General features: G+C 46.9%; 1 long non-coding RNA gene across 1 annotated transcript; it reads right to left on the bottom strand.

The window, feature by feature from the left end:
* Positions 1–650: 650 nt before the first annotated feature.
* On the bottom strand, positions 651–2,270 carry LOC139361935 (uncharacterized). The gene is made up of 2 exons (XR_011619955.1): positions 1,196–2,270; positions 651–1,071 (listed from the first exon to the last, which is right to left on the bottom strand). It is a non-coding gene; the product is annotated as an uncharacterized lncRNA (long non-coding RNA).
* Between the last annotated feature and the right edge of the window lie 14,900 nt (positions 2,271–17,170).

Raw genomic sequence — 17,170 nt, 5'->3', positions numbered from 1 at the left:
TTAAAAAACACTTTTACAAAAAAAAATATACTGCCTAGAGTAATGCAAAAAAAAATTGAGCATTTTTAACTCTCCAAAAAGCAAAAATCTTTTTAAAATGAAATCTTAAGAGGAATTACAAGGTGAGGAATAATAAAAATAATAATGTATTTGTACCCTAAAAATAGAAATTGAAATGAATTTTAAAACCCTGCAATATAACTGGCAATCCGGAAGAAGATTCCAGAAAGTTTGCATTTTCTGTTGAGGGACTAAACAACAGTACTTTCAAAGTAATGAATGAAATTGTTCTGTGTTTTTTATTTTTTTAAGAAAACTGGTACCAATTGGTTACCAGAAAATGGCATGATCTTCAAGAAAAGAAAAGTTTTCCTGGTGAATATTTCCTCTCTCCCCAACATCCTTGAGGTAAAGGGATTGAGAACTACACCTTTTAACTCAGAGAACCGTACTTGCATGGAAGGTGTTAATAACAGAGGGTGTCACGGAATTGCTGTTTGGGGTTTGCTATTGTCGTACTCTGCTACTAGCAGACATTAAGGTAATGATAATAGACCTAGGAGAACTAAGCAATTCCTGCCTCTCATCTGCTGCCTGTCAGCCTCCCAAAGCCCCCACAGGTTAAATATGCCTCCTGAAATTAGAACATCTGGGAATAAATTCTTTTTATGATGAAAATGCTCAAACATACAAAAAAATTGCAGCCATGAGTATAATGAGCAACCATGTGCCCATCACTTAGATTTAACTGTTGTTAACATTTTGCCCTGTTTCATCTTTTTCTGGCTGAATTTGTTATAAGTAAGTTATCATGACATCTCATACCAAAATACTTGAGCCGACATCATCACGGAGGATTCTCTCTGAAGTGTTGAAGGTTGTGTGTATCATCCACATTGCTGAAGGAAGGCTTCAAGGTGGTGTGCATATGAGCTCTGATATTTCTCAGCTGACTGAGTCCAGTTGTTCCCAAGCAGAAATTCATCAGGACATTTACCATCACTCATGAGGAGAAAGTGTTGGGTGGAACCAAAGATGGTCTTAGCTGTATTTGAAACATTTCTGATTCTTCTGGAAACAGGAAAGCAAACAGCCCATGAACTAAATTCTCAAAAGACACTAAATTGGAAAGTGCTGTAAGCACTAATGACGCCAAAGAGAAAATGCAAAACACTTGGATGAGTTAGAAATTCACCTGAAAGGCAGGGCGCGGTGGCTCACGCCTGTAATCCCAGCACTTTGGGAGGCCAAGGCAGGCGGATCACTTGAGATCAGGAGTTCGAGACCAACCTGTCCCCAATACAGCGAAACCCCGTCTCTACTGAAAAAAACACAAAAAAATTAGCCAGGCGTGGTGGCGCGCATCTGTAATCCCAGCTACTCAGGAGGCTGAGGCAGGAGAATCCCTTGAACCCGGGAGGCGGAGGTTGCAGTGAGCCGAGATCGTGCCACTGCACTCCAGCCTGAGAGCAAAACTCCGTCTCAAAAAAAAAAAAAAAAGAAAGAAAAAGAGAAAGAAATTCACCTGAAAAATGCATGTTCTTAATTCTGAAATAAAAAGACTGTTTAAAGCATTAGTAGTTACAGAGTGGCTGGGCACATTATTTTGAACAGGTAAAACAATAGAACATGATGTCTGTAGATTTATCTGTTCAGCTAAAGGACAGTTATAGTTATTACCGAATCATGTGAAGACTAGGAAGCTAGACTCAGGGAGGGGGTAGGCTGCTGTGATGTTCAGATACCCCCCTCCACTAGGGCAGGACTGATCTGGAAGTGTGTCAACCCCCGAGAGAACATCTGGGAAGCCTGGTTGAAAAGCTTTGGCTCATTTACGCAGGGTGAGAGATAATTTTCAATAGGCAAAATGTATGGAAAGCAGGTTGCTCTGTGCTTAGCTGCTGGGATCAGGGTGGGCTGACTGCACATGTTCCGGACAAGATGGTGGGCAAGGTGGGTGGTGAGTTTGCTTGCAAAGGTCTACCAGCTCAGTGATTCTGCCAAACAAAAGAAAAGCAGGCAAAAATGAGTGACAGCAGGTGCCAGAATATTCAGCCTGTCTCAGTCAATGAACAAAATGAGTTTCCCATTTTAAGCACGCCCTAAGGGAGAAGCAACAACTAGAAACCAAGGCCTGATAGATTCCCAGCCTGTGCATGGTGGAGCTAAATGGGCACCTACCTGACTTCCTACACATCAAGAGGAAAGCTTTCTTATCCATACCCCAAGTGCACATCTGCCCGCCTTTGAATCATTAAACACCACCCCTCCCTTCGCCACCCCTTTCCTCACACCATGGAGTTCATAACACCAAACGTCACCTTCTCTTCTCCTGATATTGACACCACGAGAAATGGAAGTCTATGTTGACTGGCACAGAGATGAAAATTGCCTCCATCACTCTGAGTATAGGAACATGTTTTCTTCCCAGATCGCCCCCTCTTTGGAAGAACACAGTCTCTTCTAAGCTCCCTCCTCCAGCCTAACCCCTGGCCCTGAAGCCCAGGATCTGCTGATCAAACACATGAGCTCACTGCAGCTTATATAAGAGCTCTTGGCAGGCGTTCCCAGAGACGGATGCTGGGCTAGGTCTCTGCACACTTGCGTTTGCCTTGCCTAGGCAACATGATTTTTTGTTTCTCTATCTCCTCAGAACAGAGAGGCCTATTTGTACTACTGTTCATCAGTCGTTTTGTAGTAGGGAAGAGGAAGCACAAAGTTTCTTCCTATTTCCCACTGATTAAAAGTAGCCCAGCTTCCTAAGGGGGAAAGTAAGAATTCCAAAGCCAAAGCTCACTTGAGTGTGCTGAGCCCCCTTCACTTGGCTGTTTTCTGTGATGGGGCCACACTGCTGTGGGTCACCACAGGGGAGCAAGGATGGAAACAGAGTGGGAGCTGGGGGCCACGCCTCTGTGACATTTCAGAGGACTCCAGCTCGAAGGTCCCTTCTGAGATGTTTGTGAGCCCGGACTAGGGCAGAGGGAGAGACAAAATATTAGGTTGGAGCAAAAGTAATTGCTGTTTTGTTTATATTTTTAATGGCAAAAACTGCAATTACCTTCACACCAACCTAATCAATGAGAGTTCCCACCTTCCCCCAAAGGGGAAATAAAAGGACATTCAGGGAAATCTGTCAGATAGTCTCAAAGGTAGGTCATCTGCAAGAAATCCATCCTGCCTCCGACTGACTTGGTGAGAAGTCCCATCCATTCCCAGACTCCATTTTCTTAAAGGAGGAAAGAAACTTCTGGAAACTGCACTCAGGAACTCAGAGAAACGAGGAAAGAGAAAAAGCAAGGAAAAGCCATTCATGAGCCCAACTTCCAAATTCAGTGGATATTTTGCATGGCTCCCAAGAGGAGAAGGGACGGTTGTATGACAGGATTTGGTTCTCCTACTGCCACTGACGAAAGGCAAGGCAAGGCGTGAGGCCCTTTGGAGTGTCCAGCTCCCTTCTGCTGCCTCAGTCGCTCCGAGCCTGGGGCTCTGAGGCAGGGCGGGGGAAGGAAGACGCAGGCCTTAGCTATGCCCATTCTCATTCTCTTTCCTGAGCTTCGAAGCCGCGCCCTGAGGGCACTTCCTATACACACATCCTCAGCCCGGGAAATGTGCTCTGCCTCCTCCACTCAGCATTGGACTTATCCACCAAGGCCAACTCTGGTGCCTCCCTTGATACCAACCGGCAATAGGGACATAGGCAAGTCATATTACAGCTCACTTTCCCCACATGTAAAATGGGGCTGGATAGGGTGATTCACACACTTACTAATGGATTCATCAGTAAATATTTTGTTTTTAAAGAATGTCTATCTGGGCTGGGTGCAGTGGCTCATGCCTGTAATCCTAGCACTTTGGGAGGCTGAGGTGAGAGGATCACCTGAGGTCAAGTGTTCAAGACCAGCCTGGCCAACATGGTGAAACCCCATCTCTACTAAAAATGCAAAAATTAGCTGGGTGTGGTGACACATGCCTGTAATCCCAGCTATGATAGGCTGAGGCAGGAGAATAGAGTGAACCCAGGAGGTGGAGCTTGCAGTGAGCTGAGATCGGGCCACTGCACTCTAGCCTGGGTGACAGAGCGAGACTCCATCTCAAAAAAAAAAAAAAAAAAGAATGTCGATTTGGGCTGGGCACAGTGGCTGATGCCTGTAATCCTAGCACTTTGGGAGGCTGAGGCAGGAGGATTACCTGAGGTCAGGAGTTCAAGACCAGCCTGGCCAACATAATACCATCTCTACTAAAAATACAAAAATTAGTTGTGTATGGTGATGTGTGCCTGTAATCCCAGCTACTCAGGAGGCTGAGGCAGGAGAATCGTCTGAGCTCAAGAGGCAGAGGTTGCAGTGAGCCGAGATCTTGCCACTGCACTCAAGCCTGAGCAACAGAGAGAGACTCTGTCTCAAAAAAAAAAAAAAAAAAAGAATATTGATCTGTCAGGGACTGCACCCTAATCTCTTAATACGTTGCAATGCAGTTCTCTTACTTTTTCTCCATCTTTTCCCATCACATTCTGCTTTTCTCAACCTCTACCCACACCCAGAGCCTACTTCTTCTGCTTTTTTCTTTTATTCTCATGATATTTTTCTTCACTCTCTGCACCCTCCCCCACCCCAGCATGGTTCTATTTTTAGAATGTTCATACATAAAATCAGAGGATTAGAAAAGGGTTTTAAGGGGCCATCTGCCCACTTTGTTACCTCCAGGCAAACCTGTGCTTAAAAGGCCCAGGAAAGATCAGAGGGCATACTCCAAGCCCAATGTCAGGGTGCACTCCAGCGTCTCACAACTTCTCCCATAAAAAAAATGGCCTCAATGTCTAACTTAAACCTCTCCGTTCAATACTGCTCTCCTTTTTCTCTTCACCTCTTGAGTCTCATCACAGACATAAAGCACCTTTGTGGAGAACTGTTGGGAAGTTTAACCCATAATGACATAGTGGAACATCCCAGGCCATAACGATCATAGTTTCAATGTAAAAACAGATTCAGGAACACAGAATGGGCTAGAGGCTATGGCAGTTAGGTGGATTGGGCTTCTGTAAAATCAGCAAAGACAGAACAAATAAGCAAAAACCAACAAGCACAACCCTACTGGACTCACAGTTTCTAGCAAACTATCTCAATTAACATGAAAAGTCCACGAAGCAAGGAATTCTAAAATCATAGCCCCCTTAGCTTGGAAAGGCCCTTCCTTAGATGTTATCAAGTCCAACCTTTCATGCAGAGTTGGCAGCCTGCATAGCACAAAGTCTATCTCTGTTGATTATAGTTGAATAACGAATGGCGGTCATTCAGTACTGGTTCTTCCATCAGCATATAAAAAATTTCTTCAAAGCAACTCTCCCAGGACCCTGGATAGGAGGCAAAGCAGGTGTTCACCTGGACAGGGCCTGATGCTCCAGATGTTACCCTTTTTGGTCTGTGCTAACCTGCCGAAGTAGTCTACAGTCTTAATAGAGACAGTGTGGTCTAGTGTGTAGGTCACTCAACAAGAAGGCAGATTTCAAAACCTGCCGCATTTTCTTGCTTCCTCCTTCAGATGGCAAGAGGCAGACAACTCAACTAAAGAGAAGAGGATTCACAGCAAGTTGCTGACCCAGCTTACAGCACAGCTGTCCTCTTCCATAGAATGGGAAGAAGTTTTATGCTTTTATGCTTCTCTGTACCGTTGACCTCAAAGTTCGGTGGCTATCTCAGAGAAAGTGTTATTATTAGCAAGTAGTCATAATTCCAAGAAGCCACTTGCTAAGGGGTTTCTGATAGATGATTTTCTCTCTCTGTAGAAAACAAGTAAGAACCTTCTATCTTGGGGAAGTCTGGCAAATGCTCCATAGAGGCTGCTGTGGAAGGGAATCATTCCACATCCCATGTTAGGATAAGGCCCGAAACCCTGCCTGGGAAAACAAGAGCAGCACAGGGAGTGGGCTTCAGTCCTGTCTCATTTACATGGTCTTGGACACACATCCTGTAGGCTTCTGGGACCTGTTTTTCTCTATCTGTCAAACAAGGTGGTGCTCTAAAGACCTTCCTGCTGTAGCGATCTTGCTTCACCTTGGGTAAATGCCGCAGCCATAAGAGAGGAGGTAGGGTCTTTGTCCTCATGGGTCTCCCAGCAGGCCCAAGGCTTCTCCAAGCCTTGCTGACCCAGGAGGGCAACTCCTAGCCCCTCTGCCAAGAATCTACTTTCCTTCCCTCGATGATTGATCATGCTCAGAAATCAGCCAATTTTGGGGGTGGGAGGCGTCCAACATGAAAGAAACACTACAAAGAAACGCTTAGGTAAACTCTCCACCTCTACACACACCTATACACATACACTGACACAGATACATACATGAACCCTGAAATGTAAGTATTTTCCCTTCCATGTATCAAACCTCTTTTGCCCTCTCGAATTGCCAGTGTGCTGGGAGAGAATTCAGTCCCACCGTGGAAAAGCACTACTTCCACTTACGGAACTCAGCTAAACCTCAGTGTTTAGGGAGGACCCTGGGCACAGGTTGAAGCTAAAGGTCCTAACACACCTCAACTGCAGTGCAGAAATGCAGAGTTTACCAGCCATGACTGGGTCAGTAGCTAACTAGAAGCACAGGACCAGGATCCAGATCCTTCCTTCCTTGCTCTTCCACTTCCACTGCCTCCCCAACCCTAGACATGTTATTCTGTAACAATGGTCGCCTGCTCGAGCCTGCTCATCTGCTTGCATAGAGTGCCGTGGACTTGCTCTGCAATGCACTGTATATTGTGTATGTTCTGACTCTGTGGTTTACTGCAAATAAAAATTACAGCAGGTGGCTGACCTCTGACCTCCTGGTCATTTCTTTTCATGCCATTGCTTGTGAAATCAGGATTGGCTGTCCAGGCACAGAGCACTGGGGATGTGCGTGCTCCTCCAGACACTTCTATGACCATTCCACAGGTGCACACTGCTAGAAAGGCACCACTAATGTGTCATGTCTAGGAGGGGTTGAAATTCTCTGTTGCCAATTCCCTGGTGCTGAAGGAGGGGGAGAGAGAGCCAAAAGCCCTATTTAATAAACCCCAGCAAGTTGAACAATGAGAACATGTGGACACAGGGAGGGGACTATCACACATAGGGGCCTGTTGAGTGGTGGGGGGCAAGGACAGAGAGCATTAGGACAAATACCTAATGCATGTGGGGCTTAAAACCTAGATGACGGGTTGATGGGTGCAGCAAACCACCATGGCACATGTATACCTATGTAACAAGCCTGCACCTTCTGCACATGTATCCTGGAACTTAAAGTAAAATAAAATTTTTAAAAAGCCCCAGCTAAACACTTTATGTACATCTTCACACTGACATCTCCCCTGAGACATGGTCAGCATTTTATACATGATGAAAACAGGAAGCTCAAAAATGGTGATTAACTTGCTCAACACATAACACAATAACCCAGTTCTGTCTCTCTCAGACCCCAAAATTCATGTTCTTTCCTCTAATGTTTCTCTAAGTATGGCCCAGGGTCTGCTTACATCAGAAACACCTGGGTTCCAGATTCCCGGGGCCCACCCAGATCTCCCTCATCACGATCTCTGAGAATGGACCTCTGACATCTGATATTTTAAAAGCTGGGGCTGTCTCATTCCCACAGAGGTTTGAGAACCATTGCATCACTCCATTCAGGGAAAGCAGGACTACTTTGGAAGGACAGAGACAAGTCAGGGTTTTAAAATGACTTGGTAAGAAGTCCCTTCCATTCCCAGACTCCATTTTCCCAGACTTCTATAAGCTCAGAAACCAGAGCTTAGAGAAGACCACCCCTAGACATAGACTGGTGAGGAAGCAGGTCTGGAGTAAAAGAATGAGTGGGGGCCAGGCATGGTGGCTCGCGCCTGTAATCCCAGCATTTTGGGAGGCTGAGGCAGGTGGATCACCTGAGGTCAGGAGTTTGACACCAGCCTGGCAAACATGATGAAACTCCATCTCTACTAAAAATACAAAAATTAGCCAGGCGTGGTGGTGGGCACCTGTAATCCCAGCTGCTCAGGAGGCTGAGGCAAGAGAATCGCTTAAACCCTGGAGGCGGAGGTTGCAGTGAGCCAAGATCGTGCCACTGCACTCTAGCCTGGGCGACAGAGCAAGACTCTGTCTCAAAAAAAAAAAAAAAAAAAAAAAAGAATGAGTGGGGAGTAAAGCTGTGGGCTTCAATCAGAGTTGGCTGGTCCCTCTGTCCAGAATGTAGATCCAAGAGCAAATCCACCTGCTGGTCTCCAGGCTGAGGCTGTCCTGAGCCCAGGGTTCAAGGGCACACTGAGGTGGAGCTAAGGCAACAGGACGTGGGTTCAACACAGCAGCCTCAGAGACTGGGTCTGCAATAGGGCAGCAGTCTCAGAGGATGACCACGGACACTGCAGCTCCTACAGATTGCTGCTGCCTCTTCAGCACCCCACCACCCTGCCCAGCCTGGCCCAACTGGCCAGTCTCCCGGATTTGAAGAACCATTACTGTTGTCTCTCCAGGCTCTTCCTGCCACAGTGGACCAACAAGGCTCCCAAAGTATTGGAACTCACATCCTGATCCACAGTTTTCTCCATGTCTCTGCTGTCATTCTCAGGGCTGGGCAAACACTCTGACCTCAGGGAACCTGACCAAAATGTTCCCACCCATGCCCTCCTCCTTCCACCTGGATCTGCTGAGTTCTATTTTGTGCCTTAGAGTCTAGGTGGAGGTTTCTGAAATGACGGTTGGGATGTCTGAGGTGGAGCACTGTGAGACAGATGCATAATTGCTACTTGGGGGCAGAACAAAATCCTGGAAATAGCTCAGCTGCCCACTCAACTGCAGAGATTCAGCTAGCCTCTTACTCTCCCAGCTGCAACACTAACTATGCGTGAAAAAATATTTTCAAGAAAATGGCTTTTCTGAAGTCGAGAAATCATGAAAACACCTCCTGTACAGAATTTGATATAACCAAATCAGCAAAGCACTTAAATTATGAGTCTGCAAAGCAGTTTATGATCTAGAATTCTTATAGTGAGAATTTTCTTGAATCTCTGCAGCTAACAAAAGAATTGTATAAACAAGGAGAATGCTGGTCCATTCAAGAACAAAGGCCTTTAGCAGTTGTGCTTGCATTTTAAACAATAGCTAAGAATAAGGGATGCCTATTCGTTTGCTGTAGTATTTACAAGACTCCCAAACACACACCACCATGTTTCTGCTTCTACCCCCACTTAACAGGTTACTGTGTGTCCATCAAAGTAACAACACTGCCTTTGTTCTTAAATGTTCCTCCTTCCTACTTTCCGTTACACTGGACTATCAACGATTACAGAAATATTTCTGAATCTAAAACCCTAAAACATTCTCAGAAGGAGCAGACAGTCAACAAAGACATCAAAAACGGTGAGGGAAGCAGATCAGCAAGAAAGATCTGAGAGAGCAGAAGGAGATAATCGTGGTCTCAGAATTGGAGGGATCACAGAGAATACTTGGTTCAACCTCTCAGCCAGAGCAGGACTTCTCTTCACAGCACCCTGTCCCCATAAACAGCCCCCTTTGCTTGAAGACTTCCACTTATGGACAGCTCACTACTTTCCCAGGAAGTTCATCTGGGAACAACTTTCTGAGTTTTAGATAGGCTCCAATGGCACCCAGATCTGCCTCCTATTAACTCCCATCATTGGGCCCTGGCTTGGCCACTAGCAACACAGAATGAATCTTTCCTCTCTTCCGTAGGAAACTTGCAGATATTTGGAAAGACCTACCTCATTCTAGCTAAGTCTTTATTTTTTTTCCTCCAGACTAAACATCCTCCAGATCCTTAAATCATCCCTTATATGTCATAACTCTCAAACCCTAAGCTATTCTTGCGATTTTCTCTGGAACAACAACAGTTTGCCAAAGTCCCTTTTAAAAGGCAATTCCCGGAACTGAACACAGCACAGTGTCCCAGAAACGGATGGTCAAGTGGAGAGTCGCGTCCCTTACTCTCGATACCACATTAGCTTTCTTTGGCAACCATATCACTCTGCTATTTCATCCTGCTGTCACAGCCAACAAAATCTCCTAGCATCGTGTGAATGATAATAACCACCACTCATATGACGTCTCAGAGATGACAAAACCTTTTCAGAAACATGCTCCTATTTGCCCCTCATGACAACCCAGTGAAGTTGATTAAACAGGAGGAAACTATGGTTTTCCAAGGCCTCATGGCCAGCCCTCAAGCCCTGAGCCTGTGATTCCAAATCTATGCTCCTCCAAACACACCCAGGCTGCCTTTTCACCTGAACAATGATTATTTATTTATGTATTTATTTATTGAGACTTTTGCTCTTGTTGCCCAGGCTGGAGTGCAATGACATGCTCTCAGCTCACTGAAACATCCACCTTCTGGGTTCAGGCAATTCTCCTGCTCCAGCCTCCTTAGTAGCTGGTATTACAGGCACCGGCCACCACGCCCAGCTGATTTTGTATCTTTAGTAGAGACGGGGTTTCACCATGTTGGCCAGGCTGGTCTCGAACTCCTGACCTCAGGTGATCCACCTGCTTCAGCCTCCCAAAGTGTTGGGATTATAGGCATGAGCCACCGTGCCCAGCCCTGAACCACTGTTAAGGCCACCGAAAATCTCCCTGCCTTCATTTGTTGGTGTCTTTTTTTTTTCTTTTTTTTTTTTTCTTTTTGAGATAGAGTCTTGCTCTATTGCCAGGCTGGAGTGCAGTGGTGCGATTTCGGCTCACTGCAACCTCTGACTCCCTGGTTCAAGCTATTCTCTTGCCTTAGCCTCCCAAGTAGTGGAACTACAGACATGTGCCACCATACCCAGCTAATTTTTGTATTTTTAGTAGAGACAGGTTTCACCATGGCCAAGATGGTCTTGATCTCCTGATCTCGTGATCCACCCGCCTCGGCCTCCCAAAGTGCTGGGATTACAGGCGTGAGCAACCACGCTTGGCGCCTATCTCTTTTTGACACCTGTTTCTGTTGCCTGTTATATTAAAGACACTGGGTCAGAGAGAGAGAGAAGGCAGCAGAAGAGGATGGGGACAAACAGGAGGAGACTTTGGGAGGTAGGAGCAGAAAAGGGAGCAACTCAGAATAGAACGGGCAGTGCGGAATGATGGCTGCATGTGGAAGCGGGGAATGGAAAGACTGGGTTCCAGTCGCTGAGCACCTTGGTTGGCTCTGTTACCCTAGGCAAGCCCCTTAGCCTCTCTGAGCTTCACTTTCTGAGAAGGAGGGTCAGAAGTGGGACTAGTCAATTCCCAAGACCCTTCCCAGTTCGATGAATCTAATGGACAGATAAGGCCTTATCATTAACCTAATGTGCCTTGTCTTTTTCAGTCCAATAAAGATATTGAAAATCAGACTCTCCTGAAATATTTAACATGACTTCCTTTTGCTAAAATAAAGAAAAGCAAAGATACCTAGGGGCCATGGCAACAAGCAACATTTATTTCATCTGACTGTCAGCCATGGGTTTTTCGGGGGGCATGGGGGAGATGGGTTACCACAGCTACTTCTCAAGATATAGGACCCAAAGGAATCCCTGAGGGGACTGAACAAGCTCTGCAGCCATGTCACCTGATACCTTCTCCACAGTACCAGAGGACTGAGGGTTCCACAATAAACAACAGCCTCTTAAACCATGTGTGGAGGGAGAGAAGCTCCTACTCGTTAAGCATCTCTTGTGTGCCTTCCTGGGGAGGTCACAGGATAAATGTTCTTTGATTGTTGCATTAAGATAGGGTATATCTGCATGTCTTTATTCTTCCACAGCAGCGCTGTCCCTTAGAAATACAATGTGAGCCACGTATGTAAGTTTAAATTTTGTTTTTGTTTGTTTGTTTGTTTGTTTTTTGAGATGGAGTTTCACTCTGTCGCCCAGGCTGGAGGGCAGTGGTGTGATCTCGGCTCATTGCAACCTCCACCTCCCGTGTTCAAGCAATTCTCCTGCCTCGTCCTCCCGAGTATCTGGGACTACAGGCATGCGCTACCACACCTGGCTAATTTTTTTGTATTTTTAGTAGAGATGGGGTCTCTCCATGTTGGTCAGGCTGGTCTCAAACTCCAGACCTCAAATGATCCACCCGCCTCAGCCTCCCAAAGTGCTGAGATTATACCCATGAGCCACCATGCCCAGCCTAAGTTTAAATTTTCTAATAGCTACATACAAAGACCTAAAAAGGAACAGGTGAAATCAATTTGAATTTGAATAAAGTAGTTTTAAACTCAGCATATCCCATAAATAATCATTTCAACATGTAATCAATATAAGACATTATTAATGAAGTGCTTAACATTATTTTTTTGCACTAGGTCTTCAAAATCCTGCAGGCATTTTACACTGATAGCACTGGGCTGTGGTTAGCAGCTATTGTATTGGACAGAGAGTACCTGAGGCTTCCCATCACAGCACTTCTCAAACTTCATTGTACTTGCCTATTTCATTGTCTGAATTATTCATCTGACTGGAAGCCCTGGATGGGCAAGGACTGTGAAGTTAGACCCCAGCAGAGTGCTTGACACGGATATAATAGGCCTCAATTAACACTTCACAAGGGAGCAAGGAAGAAAAGAATGCAAGGTCAGGTACCTAACCACCACAGAGGAGAACTTGGGTTTAAATCCATTCCTATGTAATGATAAAACCCACCATCAGCCGGTCACAGTGGCTCACGCCTGTAATCCCAGCACTTTGAGAGGCCAAGACGGGTGGACCGCCTGAGGTCAGGAGTTTGAGACCAGACTGATCAACATGGAGAAACCCCATGTCTACTAAAAATACAAAATTAGCTGGGCATGGTGGCGCATGCCTGTAATCCCAGCTATTCGGGAGGCTGAGGCATGAGAATCGCTTGAACCCAGGAGGCGGAGGTTGCAATGAGCTGAGATGGTGCCACTGCACACCAGCCTGGGCAACAAGAGCAAAACTCCATCTCAAAAAAACAAAAACAAAAACAAAACAAAAACAAAAAAAAACACCATCATTTAACCAAACCATGCTGCCTCATAAACTTCAGGAAGCATTATGAAAAAAACATGGTCTTTGGTGCCAAACAGACTTGGTTCAAATTTCAGTGAGACGATCCATGGTGAGGAACTCACGGAAGAAACTGAGTGGTTTTGTCCCAGTGACTTTACCTCTCTTAGCCCTAATTTCCCCATTTGTAAAATGGGGATGATACCAGAAAACATTTACCTCGCAGGTAACCACGAAAATGAGCTGAGACAATATGACCAGTATCTTGCAAACTTTAGACTTTCTGTAAGGGTTTCCAGTTCCTGTCTAGTAAAATGGAAATAAATCATTCTTATCTGGCCAACTTAATCATGAGGCAGCTTTGACCCTATCCAGTAAGGGGAAAGTAATAAAAAGCAAACCAAAATTTGAGGAAGAAAGCCATCTCCTGCCATCTGCCTCCTTATTCGTTTGTTGTTGTTGTTGTTTTCTTTTCTGAGACAGAATCTCACTCTTATCGCCCAGGCTGGAGTGCTATGGCGCAATCTCGGCTCGTTGCAACCTCTGCCTCCCGGGTTCAAGTGATTCTCCTGCCTCAGCCTCCCAAGTAGCTGGGATTACAGGCATGCGCCACCAAGCCAAGCTGCTTTTTCTATTTTTAGTAGAGACGTGGTTTTACCACATTGGCCAGGCTGGTCTCAAACTCCTGACCTCAGGTGATCCTTCCCGCCTTGGCCTCCCAAAGTGCTGGGATTACAGGCATGAGCCACCGTGCCTGGCCCCTTGTTCCTTCTTTAAACAGCTCCACACAGTGCAGATCTAGCCAGGGCAGCCATGCATTGTGAGAGAGCTGGAGATCCCCTGCACTGCCGCACTGCCCTTTCTTCTAACACTTGCCTCAGGGATCGTCATATTTAAACCTCCTCTGCCCCAAGTCCAATAGAACCCATCTTTGCCATTCTGCTCAAGAGGCTGGAAACTCTAAGAACTGTTCTGGGTGCAGCAGCCCAGGTAGAGAAGGAGCCCGGTAAACGCTCAGAGATTCACCTACAGGGCCCTTCCCAGAATGGAGGCCCCAGCGCTAGTGAGCTTTGGCCGACAGAGAAGAACACAGCAATTCTAACCCAAAATCCTCACATGAGTTTAGGAAAAGGAACAGCTGCAAAACTGTTACTATCTTGATTAGAAAGTAAGGGTCAACAGTAAAAATGCCTTCCTAGCTCACCTCCCACCACTCACCTCCCCTTGCACATACCCTCTGGAGTTGTCTCATCTCCATGCCTTCGCAGGCTCAGCCCTCTGCCTGCGGTCCCCCCTCACGCCCTGTGACCACAACTCCTCCCCTTCATCGCTGTCAGGAAGATCTAGGACCTCATTCCTGCCTCAGTCTGGACCCACGTATACGTGTACACACACACCACCCTCCCCCATCACTACCACACACACATTCACCACCACCACTCATTACACACATACTCCCATACACACTCTCCTCCACCACACACACGCACACACCACACAAACACCACCATCACCACTACACACAATTCACCACCACCACTCACCACACACACACACCCCCAGCACACAAACATACCATCACCACCACTACCCACATTCAACACCATCACTCACCACACACACACCGCCCCACAAACATACCATCACCACCACTACACACATTCAACACCATCACTCACCACACACACACCGCCCCACAAACATACCATCACCACCACTACACACACACATTCACCACCGCCACTCACAACACACACCCCCCACACCACACAAACATACCATCACCACTACACACACACATTCACCACCACCACTCACCACACACACACACCTACACCACACAAACGTACCATCACCACTACACACACATATTCACCACCACCACTCACCACACACACACACCTACAACACACAAACATACCATCACCACTACACACACACATTCACCACCACCACTCACCACACACACGCCCCACACCACACAAACATACCATCACCACTACAAACACACATTCACCACCACCACTCACCACACACACACACCTACACCACACAAACATACCATCACCACTACACACACACATTCACCACCACCACTCACCACACACACCCCCCACACCACACAAACATACCATCACCACTACACACACACATTCACCACCACCACTCACCACACACACACACCTACACCACACAAACATACCATCACCACTACACACACACATTCACCACCACCACTCACCACACACACACACCTACACCACACAAACATACCATCACCACTACACACACACATTCACCACCACCACTCACCACACACACACACCTACACCACACAAACATACCATCACCACCACTACACACATTCACCACCACCACTCACCACACACACCCCCCACACCACACAAACATACCATCACCACTACACACACATATTCACCACCACCACTCACCACACACACACACCTACACCACACAAACATACCATCACCACCACTACACACATTCACCACCACCACTCACCACACACACACCTACACCACACAAACATACCATCACCACCACTACACACACACATTCACCACCACCACTCACCACACACACACACCCCCCACACAAACATACCATCACCACCACTACACACACACATTCACCACCACCACTCACCACACACACACACCTACACCACACAAACATACCATCAGCACTACACACACACATTCACCACCACCACTCACCACAGACACACACCTACACCACACAAACATACCATCACCACCACTACACACACACATTCACCACCACCACTCACCACACACACACACCCCCCACACAAACATACCATCACCACCACTACACACATTCACCACCACCACTCACCACACACACACACCTACACCACACAAACATACCATCACCACTACACACACACATTCACCACCACCACTCACCACACACACCCCCCACACCACACAAACATACCATCACCACTACACACATTCACCACCACCACTCACCACACACACACACCCCCACAAACATACCATCACCACCACTACACACACACATTCACCACCACCACTCACCACACACACACACCCCTACACCACACAAACATACCATCACCACTACACACACACATTCACCACCACCACTCACCACACACACACACACCCCTACACCACACAAACATACCATCACCACTACACACACACATTCACCACCACCACTCACCACACACACACACCTACACCACACAAACATACCATCACCACCACTACACACATTCACCACCACCACTCACCACACACACCCCCCACACCACACAAACATACCATCACCACTACACACACACATTCACCACCACCACTCACCACACACACACACCCCCCACACCACACAAACATACCATCACCACCACTACACACATTCACCACCACCACTCACCACACACACCCCTCACACCACACAAACATACCATCACCACTACACACACACATTCACCACCACCACTCACCACACACACACACCCCCCACACCACACAAACATACCATCACCACCACTACACACATTCACCACCACCACTCACCACACACACACACCTACACCACACAAACATACCATCACCACTACACACACACATTCACCACCACCACTCACCACACACACCCCCCACACCACACAAACATACCATCACCACTACACACATTCACCACCACCACTCACCACACACACACACCCCCACAAACATACCATCACCACCACTACACACACACATTCACCACCACCACTCACCACACACACACACCCCTACACCACACAAACATACCATCACCACTACACACACACATTCACCACCACCACTCACCACACACACACACACCCCTACACCACACAAACATACCATCACCACTACACACACACATTCACCACCACCACTCACCACACACACACACCTACACCACACAAACATACCATCACCACCACTACACACATTCACCACCACCACTCACCACACACACCCCCCACACCACACAAACATACCATCACCACTACACACACACATTCACCACCACCACTCACCACACACACACACCCCCCACACCACACAAACATACCATCACCACCACTACACACATTCACCACCACCACTCACCACACACACCCCTCACACCACACAAACATACCATCACCACTACACACACACATTCACCACCAC

Source organism: Macaca nemestrina, chromosome 2 (assembly GCF_043159975.1).
Source record: "Macaca nemestrina isolate mMacNem1 chromosome 2, mMacNem.hap1, whole genome shotgun sequence".
In the NCBI taxonomy this organism is placed as follows: Eukaryota; Metazoa; Chordata; class Mammalia; order Primates; family Cercopithecidae; genus Macaca; species Macaca nemestrina.
This window is presented reverse-complemented; position numbering and strand designations above follow the sequence as displayed.